This window comes from Tenebrio molitor, chromosome 3, assembly GCF_963966145.1.
Source record: "Tenebrio molitor chromosome 3, icTenMoli1.1, whole genome shotgun sequence".
Lineage (NCBI taxonomy): Eukaryota > Metazoa > Arthropoda > Insecta > Coleoptera > Tenebrionidae > Tenebrio > Tenebrio molitor.
The window spans coordinates 13,828,535-13,841,320 of record NC_091048.1 but is presented as its reverse complement, the minus strand read 5'-3'; the positions used below and the strand labels follow the sequence as shown (position 1 = coordinate 13,841,320).

At 36.2% G+C, this 12,786-nt stretch overlaps 1 long non-coding RNA gene across 5 annotated transcripts; it reads right to left on the bottom strand.

Moving 5' to 3' along the window:
* Positions 1-5,014: 5,014 nt before the first annotated feature.
* On the bottom strand, positions 5,015-6,409 carry LOC138126331 (uncharacterized). Of its 5 annotated transcripts, none has more exons than XR_011157763.1 (3): positions 5,678-5,978; positions 5,493-5,621; positions 5,015-5,441 (listed from the first exon to the last, which is right to left on the bottom strand). It is a non-coding gene; the product is annotated as an uncharacterized lncRNA (long non-coding RNA). The 5 variants fall into 5 exon arrangements; XR_011157764.1 differs by having other exon boundaries at positions 5,493-5,616; positions 5,678-5,975; XR_011157762.1 differs by having other exon boundaries at positions 5,015-5,637; positions 5,678-6,409.
* Positions 6,410-12,786: the final 6,377 nt, after the last annotated feature.

Below are 12,786 nucleotides of genomic sequence, written 5' to 3'. Positions count from 1 at the left end.
CACCAGCTGTATTAATACATTACATGAAATTGTATGATTGATGAATGTATTTTTTTTTATAACGTACCTACCTACGCTAATAATTCAATTAAACAAAAGTTTGAATTATAAATAGAATCGAATAAAACAACAACATTTAATTACTGCTCACGTTTCAATTATCAGCTTCAGCAGTGGCGGCCCCCGCCTCGTGGTGTTTGTGCTCGAGGAGGCCAGTGAAAATGTGAAAGATATTTATTTATGGACTATAAATAATGGGCCGTATGATCTCCCTTTCGTTAAAGTTAAAGAACGTCGTCAAATTGTTTTGTCTCTGTCTAACATAGTACTTGGCATATACTCTCACTTTGTCTAATCAATTATTTAGCTAATGAAAGGCTTAATGAATGGGAAATCATACGACCCAATGTGTTTTTTGAAGGTGTACCCTATTTTGTTAGGTAACCAAACATACAAGTTCCCAATATGTATGTTACCCGCGTTACAAGTTGAATTTAACCAATTACTGTTTCTAAAACTTAATTTTTTAATGCCATAGATAAAATAAAGACAAATAGAATGCAAAGTCCCTTGATTTTTTTTTTGAGCAGCAAATGTGGCGTCATCTGTTGAGTTGTGGACGGTGCAATATTCCATAGCTTACTGGATGTTTTCCATTATTACTTTATTTTTATTATTTAATAATTTAAAAAAGATAATAAAAAACAGGTTTATTTTAATATTTTTTTATTTTCAACATCTTATACATTTCTACAGCGTAGGAAGTGCAAAAAATTCTCTTAATTTTGAATAAGCTCTCCTAGATTGTTTGTAAAACGCCAATGCCAAGATTTTATTTTCTGTAGTGTATTTGCGCCCTTTTGGTTTAACGTCTCTTTTTTTCGATTGTGCCAAACAAAAATGTATTGCATCATCCCCCAAAACTTTACCTTTTAACTTCATTTCAAATTTTGAGAATAATTTCACACGGCATTTGATTTTTTCAACAGAAAACAGGTTACTTTCTTTTGAAGTTTGAAAATGTATTTGGTCACCGGATATCTGGTAAGGAATTGGTGATGTGGGAGGTCAATTTGGGAATTCTTTTTTCGTAATTCCCATGAATAATAATCTTGGTTGGATCATCCTCATTTTCTAAAAAGTTTGAAGATGATTATTATAGAATTTTGATTCTAGATAGTTTTTACTTTACCCATTGGAATTTGTAAGCTAGGTATAGCCGTATTTTCCCTCTATTGTTCGTGTCGTAATCGGAAAGTCTGAAATATGGATGCACAAACCGTATATCCATTGTAAACTTTCATTTGATCGATTTCGAAGAGATAAACATTGGATAAGGATTGGAGAACCTGTGGCGGGTGCTGGCACTTTTGAACACTACAAAGCTTCATAGTATTACAGTTTTAGCCACGAACACGAATTGTCGTATTTAAATCTTTAGAAAAGACTTGACAACAATACTTCGTGACATGAAAGTAAATGAAATGAATTGAGACAAGTTTGATTTCAAAAGTTTAAATCTTTCCCCAAATTTGCGCCATCTCTTGGCTTGTGGCATGACCAACTTCATTCATATCACGGCTTCCTAGATTAGAAAGAGACTTTTGTCTCTTATACGGCTGCGTGAGTTCATGAAATGTCTGTTTTTTCTAGCTTTTTCTATACTAACTCCCTCTATTGATCCGTTTTGTAAATTTTTGAAAATTCGCGGTAGTAATTTAAACATCACAGGAGACGGGTGTTAAAAAGGATTGATGACACGAATGACAAAATAATGTCACCAACACTTTAATTGTCACTGTTTCATTCTGCGTGTTTCATTGACAAATATTTTTCTCGTAAACTGCTAAAATATGTCTGAAATAAGGAAATGTTGTGTAAATAATTGCAATTCACATAATTTGAACAACATTTCGTATCATGGCTTTCCCGCAAATTTGAGTTTGAATTTAAAATGGAAACAAACATTGATTAATTATACTGGTAAGGTGTAATTATCTTCATATACAAGTATAGGTATTAACATTGTTGCACTGATATATGTTTAGATATTCCCAATTTAAAGGAATATTCACTCGTATGTAGTGAGCACTTTAAGCCTAATGATTTTCGTTCGACCACGAAGCGGCGAATGTTAGTTACAGGAGCGATACCTTCTATATTTAAGGTATATTTATCATCATAAGAAAACCAAATTTTATGTTAATACAATTTTAGTCTTCAAATGATGATATGAACATAGCAACTAATATTTTGGAAAACTTTGGATGTTCTTGTGAAATCGGTACTCAAACGACAATCAAGTCTAACACTATAAAAGACTTGTTTTATACAAAATTGTGTTTGGCACAGAAATTGAAGCGGTTGCAGATTCGCTACAACAGACTCAAAGAACAAGTAAGAGTAAGAGTGGAAAAAGACAAAAATAATTCAGACTGGAAATGTATGCAAACAATTAAAACTGATGCCGCTAATATGAATCCCGGAGCCATATTTATTTTGGACCAAATTAAGAATTATAGCAAGAAGGTTCCAAGATGGTCAGAATTAACCATTCGCCAGTGCATTGCGTGGAGATATTCTTCCCCAAAAGGATACGAGTTTCCAAGAAATCTGCTTTTCAAACTACCCTGCAAATCAACATTAAGTAAATACTTTGGTACAGAAAATGATAACTTAATCAAACACAGACTAATGTGTGAAATTAAAACCTTGAGAGCTTCTGAAAAAGTTTGTTCTTTGGTGGTTGACGATATGGCTGTCAGAGAAAGCATATCTTATTCGAAAGCAGAGGACCGTATATTCGGTTTAGAAACAATAAATCAGTCCCAGGATAAAATTGGAGCTAAGCCAGTTATCGCTAATCAGCATCTTTGTTTTGTAATATATGGATTGTCAACAAAATACATAATACCCGCAAGCTACTTTTTTCATAGGCAATTGACTGGGAAGGATTTATATAAACTAACGTTGGAAGTGTTGAAGATGCTTAGTGAGTGCGGGTTTTTTGTTATTAGAATTGTAGGGGATAATCACAAATCCCACGTTGCACTGTTTAAGCATTTTGGAAATGGCACACTGGAAAATGTAGTCCCGCATCCATACAATCCCGGACTTAAGTTTTTTTTGAGTTTTGACTATTGCCACCTAGTCAAAAACGCACGGAATTTGTTTTTAGATCATGACATGGCTTCGTCTGATGGACAAATTTCCGCAAATTATTTAAAAGAACTCTCAGATATTCAAGAAGGTCTAATAACAAAGCCTGTCAGATATTTAATCAGAAAACATCTCTATCCATCCAATTTTGAAAAGATGAAAGTATATTTAGCAGTGCAAATATTTTCACCACGGGTTACTGCATCATTAGTATACCTTGCTGACCATGGTGGCGAAGAGTTGGCTCATTTTAAGGATTGCACTGCAACTGTGAAATATATGGAAACTACCTATAAATTTTTCCAGCTGCACGACGTTAGCAATAAAACCCAACATATTCATCAGAGAGATGCTAATACTGCTCCCTATAACAACATTAACGATGCTCGACTATCATGGTTAAATGGAGAATTTATCCAATATATTAATGATATACAGTCCAGTTCAGAAAATCTCGGAATTAAGGGATTAAGCAAAGAAACAGCTGAAGCATTAATTTTTACTGCAAGAAGCACAAGTTTATGTATTAAATATTTAATTGGCGATCTTGATTTTTTCTACGTTTTGACAAGAAGTTTTAGTTCGGATCCGGTGGAATCATTATTTGCAAACGTCAGACTTCGTGGTGGTTGTTATGATTTAACAGATTGCAGAACAGCTAAATATGCTCTCAGACAAATTTTAAGAAGTGGTCTGATAAAAACTATAAATAATAGTAACGCAATGAATGGAGTTGAATACACCAGCAATGTAAAGCTTGACGTTAATTCCGACTATAATGATAATCATGAAATTGCCATAATTCTAAATGACGAAATAGTAGAAGATTTAGAAAATTTAACTACATTTAGATGTGATGTCAGTTCACGTGATATAGAATCAGCAGCTACAGCATTTCTATGTGGATATTTAATTATGAAGGTTCAAGAATCTGTGAATTGTGATTTATGTTTATCCCTCTTACGAAGCTCCTCTCTTGAAAAAACAAATGCCTTGTTGGAACTTATTTACAATCAAGATCGTGGAAGACTAAATTACCCCAACGAAAAATTTGTAGCTTTAATAATATATGCCATTCAAATTATGGTAAAAATTCTGCCTAATCTTCCAACCAACAAGGTCGACTTCATTTTAAAGAATGTATTTGTATCTTACCTTTGTAATAACCCAATTTTTCAATGCGAGTGTCATTAATAAGTTGGTATGTAACATTATAGTAGCCAAATTAGTGCCTGCAGTATTAAAAAATTATTGTAATTTAGAAGCACAAAAAATTAAGAAAATCAATATTAATACCAAAAAGAGAAAATTATTAAAATTAAAATAATCATCCTATTAATTAGTTTTTTTTACAATACATTGTTTCAATATGCAAAAACGGCGTTTTTTATTTGGTTTTACATTGCACTGTAACATAATTGATTATTGTTAAATTGAATAGTAGGCAACCAAATATGCAATGTATTGTGTCGCCCTCACAAAAACAGAAATAAGGCCTCGTACTAAAAACTCACGCGGCCGTTAAGAGACAAAAGTCTCTTATTAATCTAGGAGGTCGTGATTCATATCCGCTTCGCTTCTATATGGCCGTCTCAATTTAGCAAAAATTTGTTCCCGCAAAGTAGTCCATGAAACGTGCATCATGTATCGCCATCTTCCGTCAAGTTAACAATTTATTCATTCTAAAGTTTAAATAAATTCGGGACTGTTAAGTTGTTTTTTTAACAAAATGGGCAGAAAGTGTTTTATTTGTGGAAATTTGAAGCCTTTTTTCCAATTTCCAAGCGATCCCGATCAGAGAAACAAATGGGTCAAGTCTCTTAAAAGATTTTGTAGTATTTTTCGAATAATAAAATTTCGTATAGAAGGTAGTTTATTAAATGGTATTATAGATCTCAACAAAATTACAGATCATCTTCAAAAAAAGTGACACTCACTAAAGATGCTGTCCCATTCGTATTTGTAGGAACTCAGATCCAAAATATACAGCCTGCAAAATGTTTTCTTTAGTTATTTTAGAACCCTGTTGTTGTTTGTACGAATTCATATCCTGACCCAGTCCCCAGATGAAAATGAACCTGCTTCTTCCCTGCAAAACAATACATATACAATACATACTTGTCAAAGTTATCTTTTATGTCACTTTTATCCATCATCATACTAGGATCTTTGTTAAGATTAATAGCCCTTCCAAATTGGAGTCAATTGCTGTATTCCAGTGATTCATTTGTAGGCATTATTAAGAATTGCGAATATAGTTCAAAAACTGTTAGGTACCATTTCTACAATATTAGAAACCATGTATTCATTTGCATGATTTGCTGTATGATCACCTCCTTCAAAATTCATCGTTTTCCTGTGCAGACCACAAAGCTGCAGTATGCAATGCTATTATTAAAACGGCTGCGAAACCAGTCCTTAGTAATATTTGTGTAGAATAAACGGATTCTTTGAAGACTAAGCTTGAACAATAAACCACTGAGCTGAAAAGTTTTGAAGTTATAAATAGAGCTCTTACCTTTAAAAATGTGTTTTGTTAGTGTTGTCAGAGGTGTTGTTATCTAGTTAAATTAAACCCAACATTTTCGTCTTCGTGTTTTTTTTTTAATGGGCTGATAACAGTAATAACATAAAAATGAGGCCATTGACCTTGACGTTAATTAATTGACGTTAATGTCAAATTCATTTGTAGTTTGGTTGTTTGTTGAGGAGATGTCGCTAGTAGATGTCCATCAAATGGGAACATTTGATTGCATGTAAAATTCAAAATTGAAACGGCCATATAGAAGCGAAGCGAATATGAATGAAGTTGGTCATGCTTGTGGACGGTGCGATAAACCGTTACCATGGATTCTGTTGCACAAAATTGATAGGCCTCTTTTCATTCTATTTGTCTTTATTTTATCTATGTTTAATGCCAAGGTTGGTAGAACTGACTAATTTGTATAATAGGTTGCCTCGTTGAAAATTGCGGGGCGGGGGGGAAAGTAACTCGTGACGTAAAATCAACCCAGAAATTTTGGGTGTTCGAATAGAACCTAAGGTTTATAAGCTCCGTGGAGTTTATTGGGTGGCTTTTTGGGATTTATTCTAGCGAAGGAACACCTAATGCATGATCGACAGACTCTGTAGTAAAAGTTTAGTACACTGTGACGTCACGAGTAACTTTTGCGGGGGGAAAAAATTCAGACTATTGCTTTAAATGGAAACGAGGCAACCTATTATACAAATTAGTCAGTTGTACCAACCTTGGTTTAATGCTAAGCAATACGCCCTCTGACGGAGATCATTCGTATTTACGTCACGTGAAGTGCAAATGTGAGTACCTCCGATGAATTCATTGATAGTGTTTAGTCTTATGATTAAACAATTATGTTTTACTATTATGATGTTAGAATTAGGCCAGAAAAGGAGAAAGCGTTGACTCACCCATGGACTCACCCTACCCGGAGCAGGGGGAGGTACCTGCGCGTACTTTACCTGGGTCCAGAGCAGTGGCGGCTCGTGAGTTTTATTGTTGAGGAGGCAAACTTGAACAGACATAGTAATAATAAATACACCATAATAATAATTTGTTTAAATATACTATACCGGGTGCCCCAAAATTCGCGGAACAGCTTACCAGTACGTTGTTAAGTAAAAATATCAGGTAAAAATGTTCAATCTTCTTTTTTGTAGAAGATATGAACCTACATATTTGTTACACTATAAATAACGGGTGACTATTAAAATTTTCACTTAGGGTTGGCTATGGATCATTCTTTGTTTTCCGTTGCACCTTAGACACTGACAAGTTTGACATTTCAATAAATATTTCTTCTCTTAATTTGGTTATGTTTCAATTGTACTGACTGACACTTGTCGTTCGTTCTTGCGTGTGTCTAAAGTGACAGAAAAAATAAAAACTCGTTCAAAGCCAACTCCAAGTGAAAATTTTAATAGTCACCCGTTATTTCAATTTTGTTGTATCCATGGAAATAAGAAAGAAAAATCAAAGCCTCGTTGCCATAAGTTATTTGAGGTAAAACAGACAAAAGTCACTTCTTGGAAATGCTGTAAATAATAAAGTAAAGCAAACCTGATCACAATCATTCAGAATTATTTTAACATTGGCTAGTCAAAAACAAGTAGTCAAAATCTTTTTTAATATTTAAAATAAAAAAAAACGAGATCAAAGCTGCACCTATTGAGCCCCCATATCTTCAAATCTAAAAGATATAGGATTTTTAAATTACTTTTCCAATCATTTCTTAACATGAGTTGATATTGCTCAACTGAGTTGTTCCACGAATTTTGGGGCACCGGTATATACAGTTTGTCCCCGGATTGAGTTTAAAAGAGAAAAAAATAAAACTCGCGAGAAAGTTTAGATACGAGGCTGCACGGCCGAGTGTTTAAGTTTTCAAGAATTTTATTTACTGGTAATCAACAAAAGCAGTACAACATTTTATCCACAACGTATTTTTTATTTTACGCAAAAACTTCAGAAGAATGACATTTTTTTGGTTCATTTAAAACCCCCATTTCTATTATTAAAATCTCAGTATTGATATACTGTATTCTTAGATTAACATTTTCTGTTAAAATTTGGAGTAAATTTTATATTATAAATTTTATTACAGTTAACATTGCTTTTTGACAAACAGTATATTATTGTTCTGTTTTTAATGTTCTGTTTTCCCAGTATGTAATGAAATTTTACGGCTGACTTGATGTGCTCTTTTGATTTTTGGTGTCGTTCGATACAAAGGGCAATATTTTTAAGATCATTAAATCTTAAACGCGACTAAACCGTGTTTTCTGTTTCAGCAGCAAATAGCATGCAAGGCCAACAAAACAACAAATTTTTGTTCACACTTCCGACGAGTCATTTGCATTTCTGATTCCACGTAACCACGTAGTGTTGAATTACCGTTTCTGCTTTCCACTTACGCATATAAGGCCGGTTAAATTTGGTTGCGGCTGTTCTTGACTTTTTACAATTTGTCGTAAGACAATGAATTAAATGGATGATTTAACAATTAATCAATAATATCTTCGCAATTTCTTTAATTTCCATATCTTCATTCATTTTATTAAACAATATAAAAATAAATAAAACACGGACTTCGGACCAGGGACCAATAACACCACTCCAAATCCAAAACAAAAACAAACGAGCACCTACAATCTACACTTGTAAACGATCACCGGTGCGTGGTCAAGAGTCAAGACTCGTTAGAGTTCGGCTACAGTTCGAGAGACCCAACAGCGTTCGTTCCCGCGATGGTCATATATACGAGTCGTGACGTCTGAAATCGAGCCTTGCCGCCGGCCGAGGTTATTTCTCGGGTAAAAAACGATTTACTCCGAGCGAATCGATGCTAGTTAGGCGCATTTCCATGCATTTTCGTCCGCTTAGCGGCGTACAGTGCTGCGCTAAATTAAACTCTGCCTCCGGCCGACAAAAGCAACAAATGCTAACCGCTAAAATCTTCTTGTAATACATTTTTAGAGAATAATTATCATTTATAAGCAAATATCTTCATAAATAATATGATTTAATATAATATTTAATTAAGTATTATATTTTTTATTTTCTTTTTATTTAATTTTATTTGGGGAGGCACTGCCTCCGTTGCCTCCTCGGAGGAGCCGCCACTGGACTCCAGAGGGTAGGTTGAGAGATTAACTACGAGCCCAGGACTGGGTCAGAACAGAGGGTAGTTCACAAACAAATAAACAAATAGGTACCAGCGCAAAGTGAGTTTAAATTACCCAACTCAAATAATGTACATTCGCTGATGAAAATTCTCATTGGTGACAAAACATTGGTCCTTCGAGCCGGATTCGGTAGTGTATCGTCAATCCAACAAGTGAATCAATCAAGAAAAGTGGTCGTGTCCAGAACTCACAGGCAAAAGCACACAGCAGCGATTCCACGCACTCAACCACCAGGGAATTCAGCGTCTTCAGGAACCAGAAGTCGAGAACATCGCAACACATTAAGGCAAGTGAGCTCCAATTCTTCTCATTTTTCACTTTCCCATACGCTTTCGAGGAAATTCTCAATTTGGGCTAAGAGTCTGCATTTCGTGTTAGGTCAATTCTACTGTTAGGTAGCTCGTCAGTTGCACGTTTTTTGAGTCAACTTCAAAAATCAAAAATCATAATGGTACTCACGCGTTCGCAAACCCACGAGAACCCTCATCTTGACGATGTTGAAGGTCAGGACAATTCAGTAAATTCACAGTTAATCATGTTACTGTCGAAGCGAGAACGAATCGTAAGTTCGTTAGGTCGGATAAGAAATTGGTTTGAGAAGAATGGCGATGCTAGTAGTTCCCCTATACAAGTTCAGCTTCGCGATTTCGCCAATATTAAAGTACAGTCTGACAACGTGCAAACGGAGGTAGAGGCAGTCAACGATCAAGTCAATGAGTTAGAGCACGAGAACAATAGGCAAAACTTCGAAGATTCGTATTACGATCTTTATGCGGCTCTCGAAGACGCGGATAACAAGTCAAACAGTTCTATCGCGGCAACAAGCAGACCACATACGACGGCTGATGTGACCAATCGACATAAAACCGTTCTCGGGACATTATACGGAATGGTTACCATTTTTTAACACGTTTCGCGCTTTAGTGCATGATGACCCGCATTACCAGAACCGAAATTTGGAAAAACTCCATCAATTAGGTACGCAACTGTTTACGCGGGGAGGCTCTCGAAGTTATACAAGCACTACCGACTTCGGCCGAAAACTACGAGATCGCCTTATCATCACTAAGGAGTCAATTCGAAAACAAACGACTGATCGTCCAGCATCACGTCAGCAATCTGTTCAATCTTCCGCAAGTTTCAAAAGATTCAGCGCGTTCTCTGCGACTTTTGGATCCGCTGTTGATTCAGATAATCACATCGCGGTTAAATTCCTGGGAAGAATCCCTCAAAACAACAGAACCTCCATCGAAAGCGCAGTTAATAACTCACTTGACGCAACGCTGTAATTTATTAGAAGCCCTCGAAATTAACAAGAATCTTTCGATAACCGTCCCAACGGCAAGGGATAATGATCAGAAGGCAGGAAATAAAAATTCAACAAAAAGTTTTGCCGTGCAAGACAACAAGGTCGATTTTTCTTTCTACTTCTGCGAAAAGTCACATTCACTCTACAATTGTCTGGGCTTTCTACGATTACATATCGCGGATCGCGAGTCACAGGTGAAACGGATGAAACTATGCAGAAATTGCTTGCGCCCATCACACGAGGCCAAGGACTGCAAATCAGCGAGTTGCAAGTTATGCCACCAGAAACATAACACGTTGCTGCATCCGTAAATTCCGACACGCGTAACCACCGTCCGTTATTAATTTCAACCAAAGAAAAACCCAATCCGAAGTTCTGTTGTCAACGGTCATCGTGAATGTCCGAGATCATTTTGGTAATCTGCAGTCGTGTCGTGCTCTTCTAGACGCCGGTTCGCAGTCAAATTTCATTTTAGAATCTACCTGTAATACTATGTTTCGCTGTCAAATAATGTTATCCAAAACTCTTCAAGTTGGAACTGATTTCATTCACTTGACTATAACAGGTGTTGTTTTTTAATTTGGCGTCGAAGTTGGCGTTGAAGAGGCGATTATGAATGCGCGGGTTACGGATCATGGACCAGCTGTTTAAATCTTACGTTTTTACACCGGTGGTGCGCTCTCAATCGACTCTCCAACGCCAACTTCGATGCCAGGTTTAAAAAAACACCCTTTAGATTTAGCATAGAATAAGGTACACTTAGCCTTGTAAAGGCTTTATGACAAACTTCTACTTATTTTATACCTACCTATCTGGGTGCATTTAAGTCCAAAATAAATGTGTTTTTCACTTTTCACCTGTTCCTGTACCTGTTCCGGTACAGATATAAATTGGACCCCCCCAGTATACAGTATGTCCCCGGATTGAGTTTACAAGAGGGAAAAAAATTTTATTTTTGATTTTACGCAAAAACTTCAGAGGAATAACATTTTTTGCTTCATCTGAAACCCCTATTTCTGTTATTGTTTTGGGGACGGCTTTAGGGACCGTTTGACTGTATGGAATCCATGGATGTTAGGTGTAGGTAAGTGGCGTGGCGTGGGGTCATTAATGCACACGGTCAGTTTAACTTAAATGGCGTTTACTCGCTTCAAACACATGAAAATAACTGAACTGATTACACTTCTGGATTAAACGAAACTTGAACTATAAGATTAACATATGTAAAATGGTTGATGAGATTACTTGATGGAGATAATGTGAAATAAAGAAATGGTGGACAAAGGTGTGTGCCACCCACGTGTGAGTCGACCGTTTAGAGCGGAAGGTGTTAATTGACTGCTTAATGGCGGTCGCGAATCTCGCATCGAGAAGGGATTGCGCGCGTTGATTTACATGGTGCCTTATGGTAAAGTCCTTATGGGCCAGAACAGCGACCTCACTCGTCGGTGTCTTACAAGAATCGTGGGGCCGAACCAAATGGACTCAAATCCCAGAACAGTTATTAAAAAGTCTTTTTCAACACAGAGGAAGACTTAACATTAAAATCAAAGAAAACGCAGAAAAAATATTTTCTTTTTTTTTTTGAAAAAATCAAATGATAATTGAATATAAAACTATTCTACTAACTACGCGCCGTTTTCTGTACATCATTCAACCCTGTATCGAAGTTTAAGCTTCTGAACACCCATGCCTGATACATAACTGTTGGGAAATTTATTCATTAAATTTTGTAATTATGTGACGAAAACCGGTCCAACATTGGATTAAATAAATTCTTTGTTCTAAAGACAACATTTTTCAACAGTAATACCTAAGTTGTTTGTCAAAAAACCAGGCCAATTGTAATAAATTTGAACAAAAAATGTTAATTTAAGAATACAGTCTATCAATACTGAGATTTTAATAACGGAAATGGGGGTTTCAGATGAAGCAAAAAATGTTATTCCTCTGAAGTTTTTACGTAAAATCAAAAATAAAAATTTTTTTCCTCTTGTAAACTCAATCCGGGGACATACTGTATATACCATTGCGGAGAAAGCCCTATAAAGGACGACGCACGAACTGGCACTACCCGAAACGGCACTAAAACAGGTAGGAACCCAAAAACACACGAAATGGGAAAGGACGTTTTCAACTATCCATCGGTTACGACGGAAGTGCACGGCTTCGCGGATGCTTCCGAAAAGGCCTACGGTGGAGGTATTTACATTCGGACAATTCAACCTGACGGAGAAATATCAGTCAATATTTTGTGCGCAAAAAGTAGGGTTGCATCACTGAAGGTGACTCAGTTACCCCGGTTGGAATTATGCGCGGCACTTCTCGTTAGTCAATTATACAAAGTTGTCATAAAAGCATTGAAAATTGACATAAAGAGCACATTCTTTTGGACAGATTCGACAATCTCATTAGCATGAATCGTCGCGAAATCGAGTTCACTCAAGCCCTTTGTGTCCAATCGCGTCGCAGAAATTCAAGAACTGACTGACAACTGTAACTGGGAATATGTTCCGTCCGCGAGCAATCCAGCTGATATTATATCCCGCGGTTCCTCGGCTGGTGAACTAGTTATTATTATTATTATACACTGCACGACAGACGAACCCAATTAC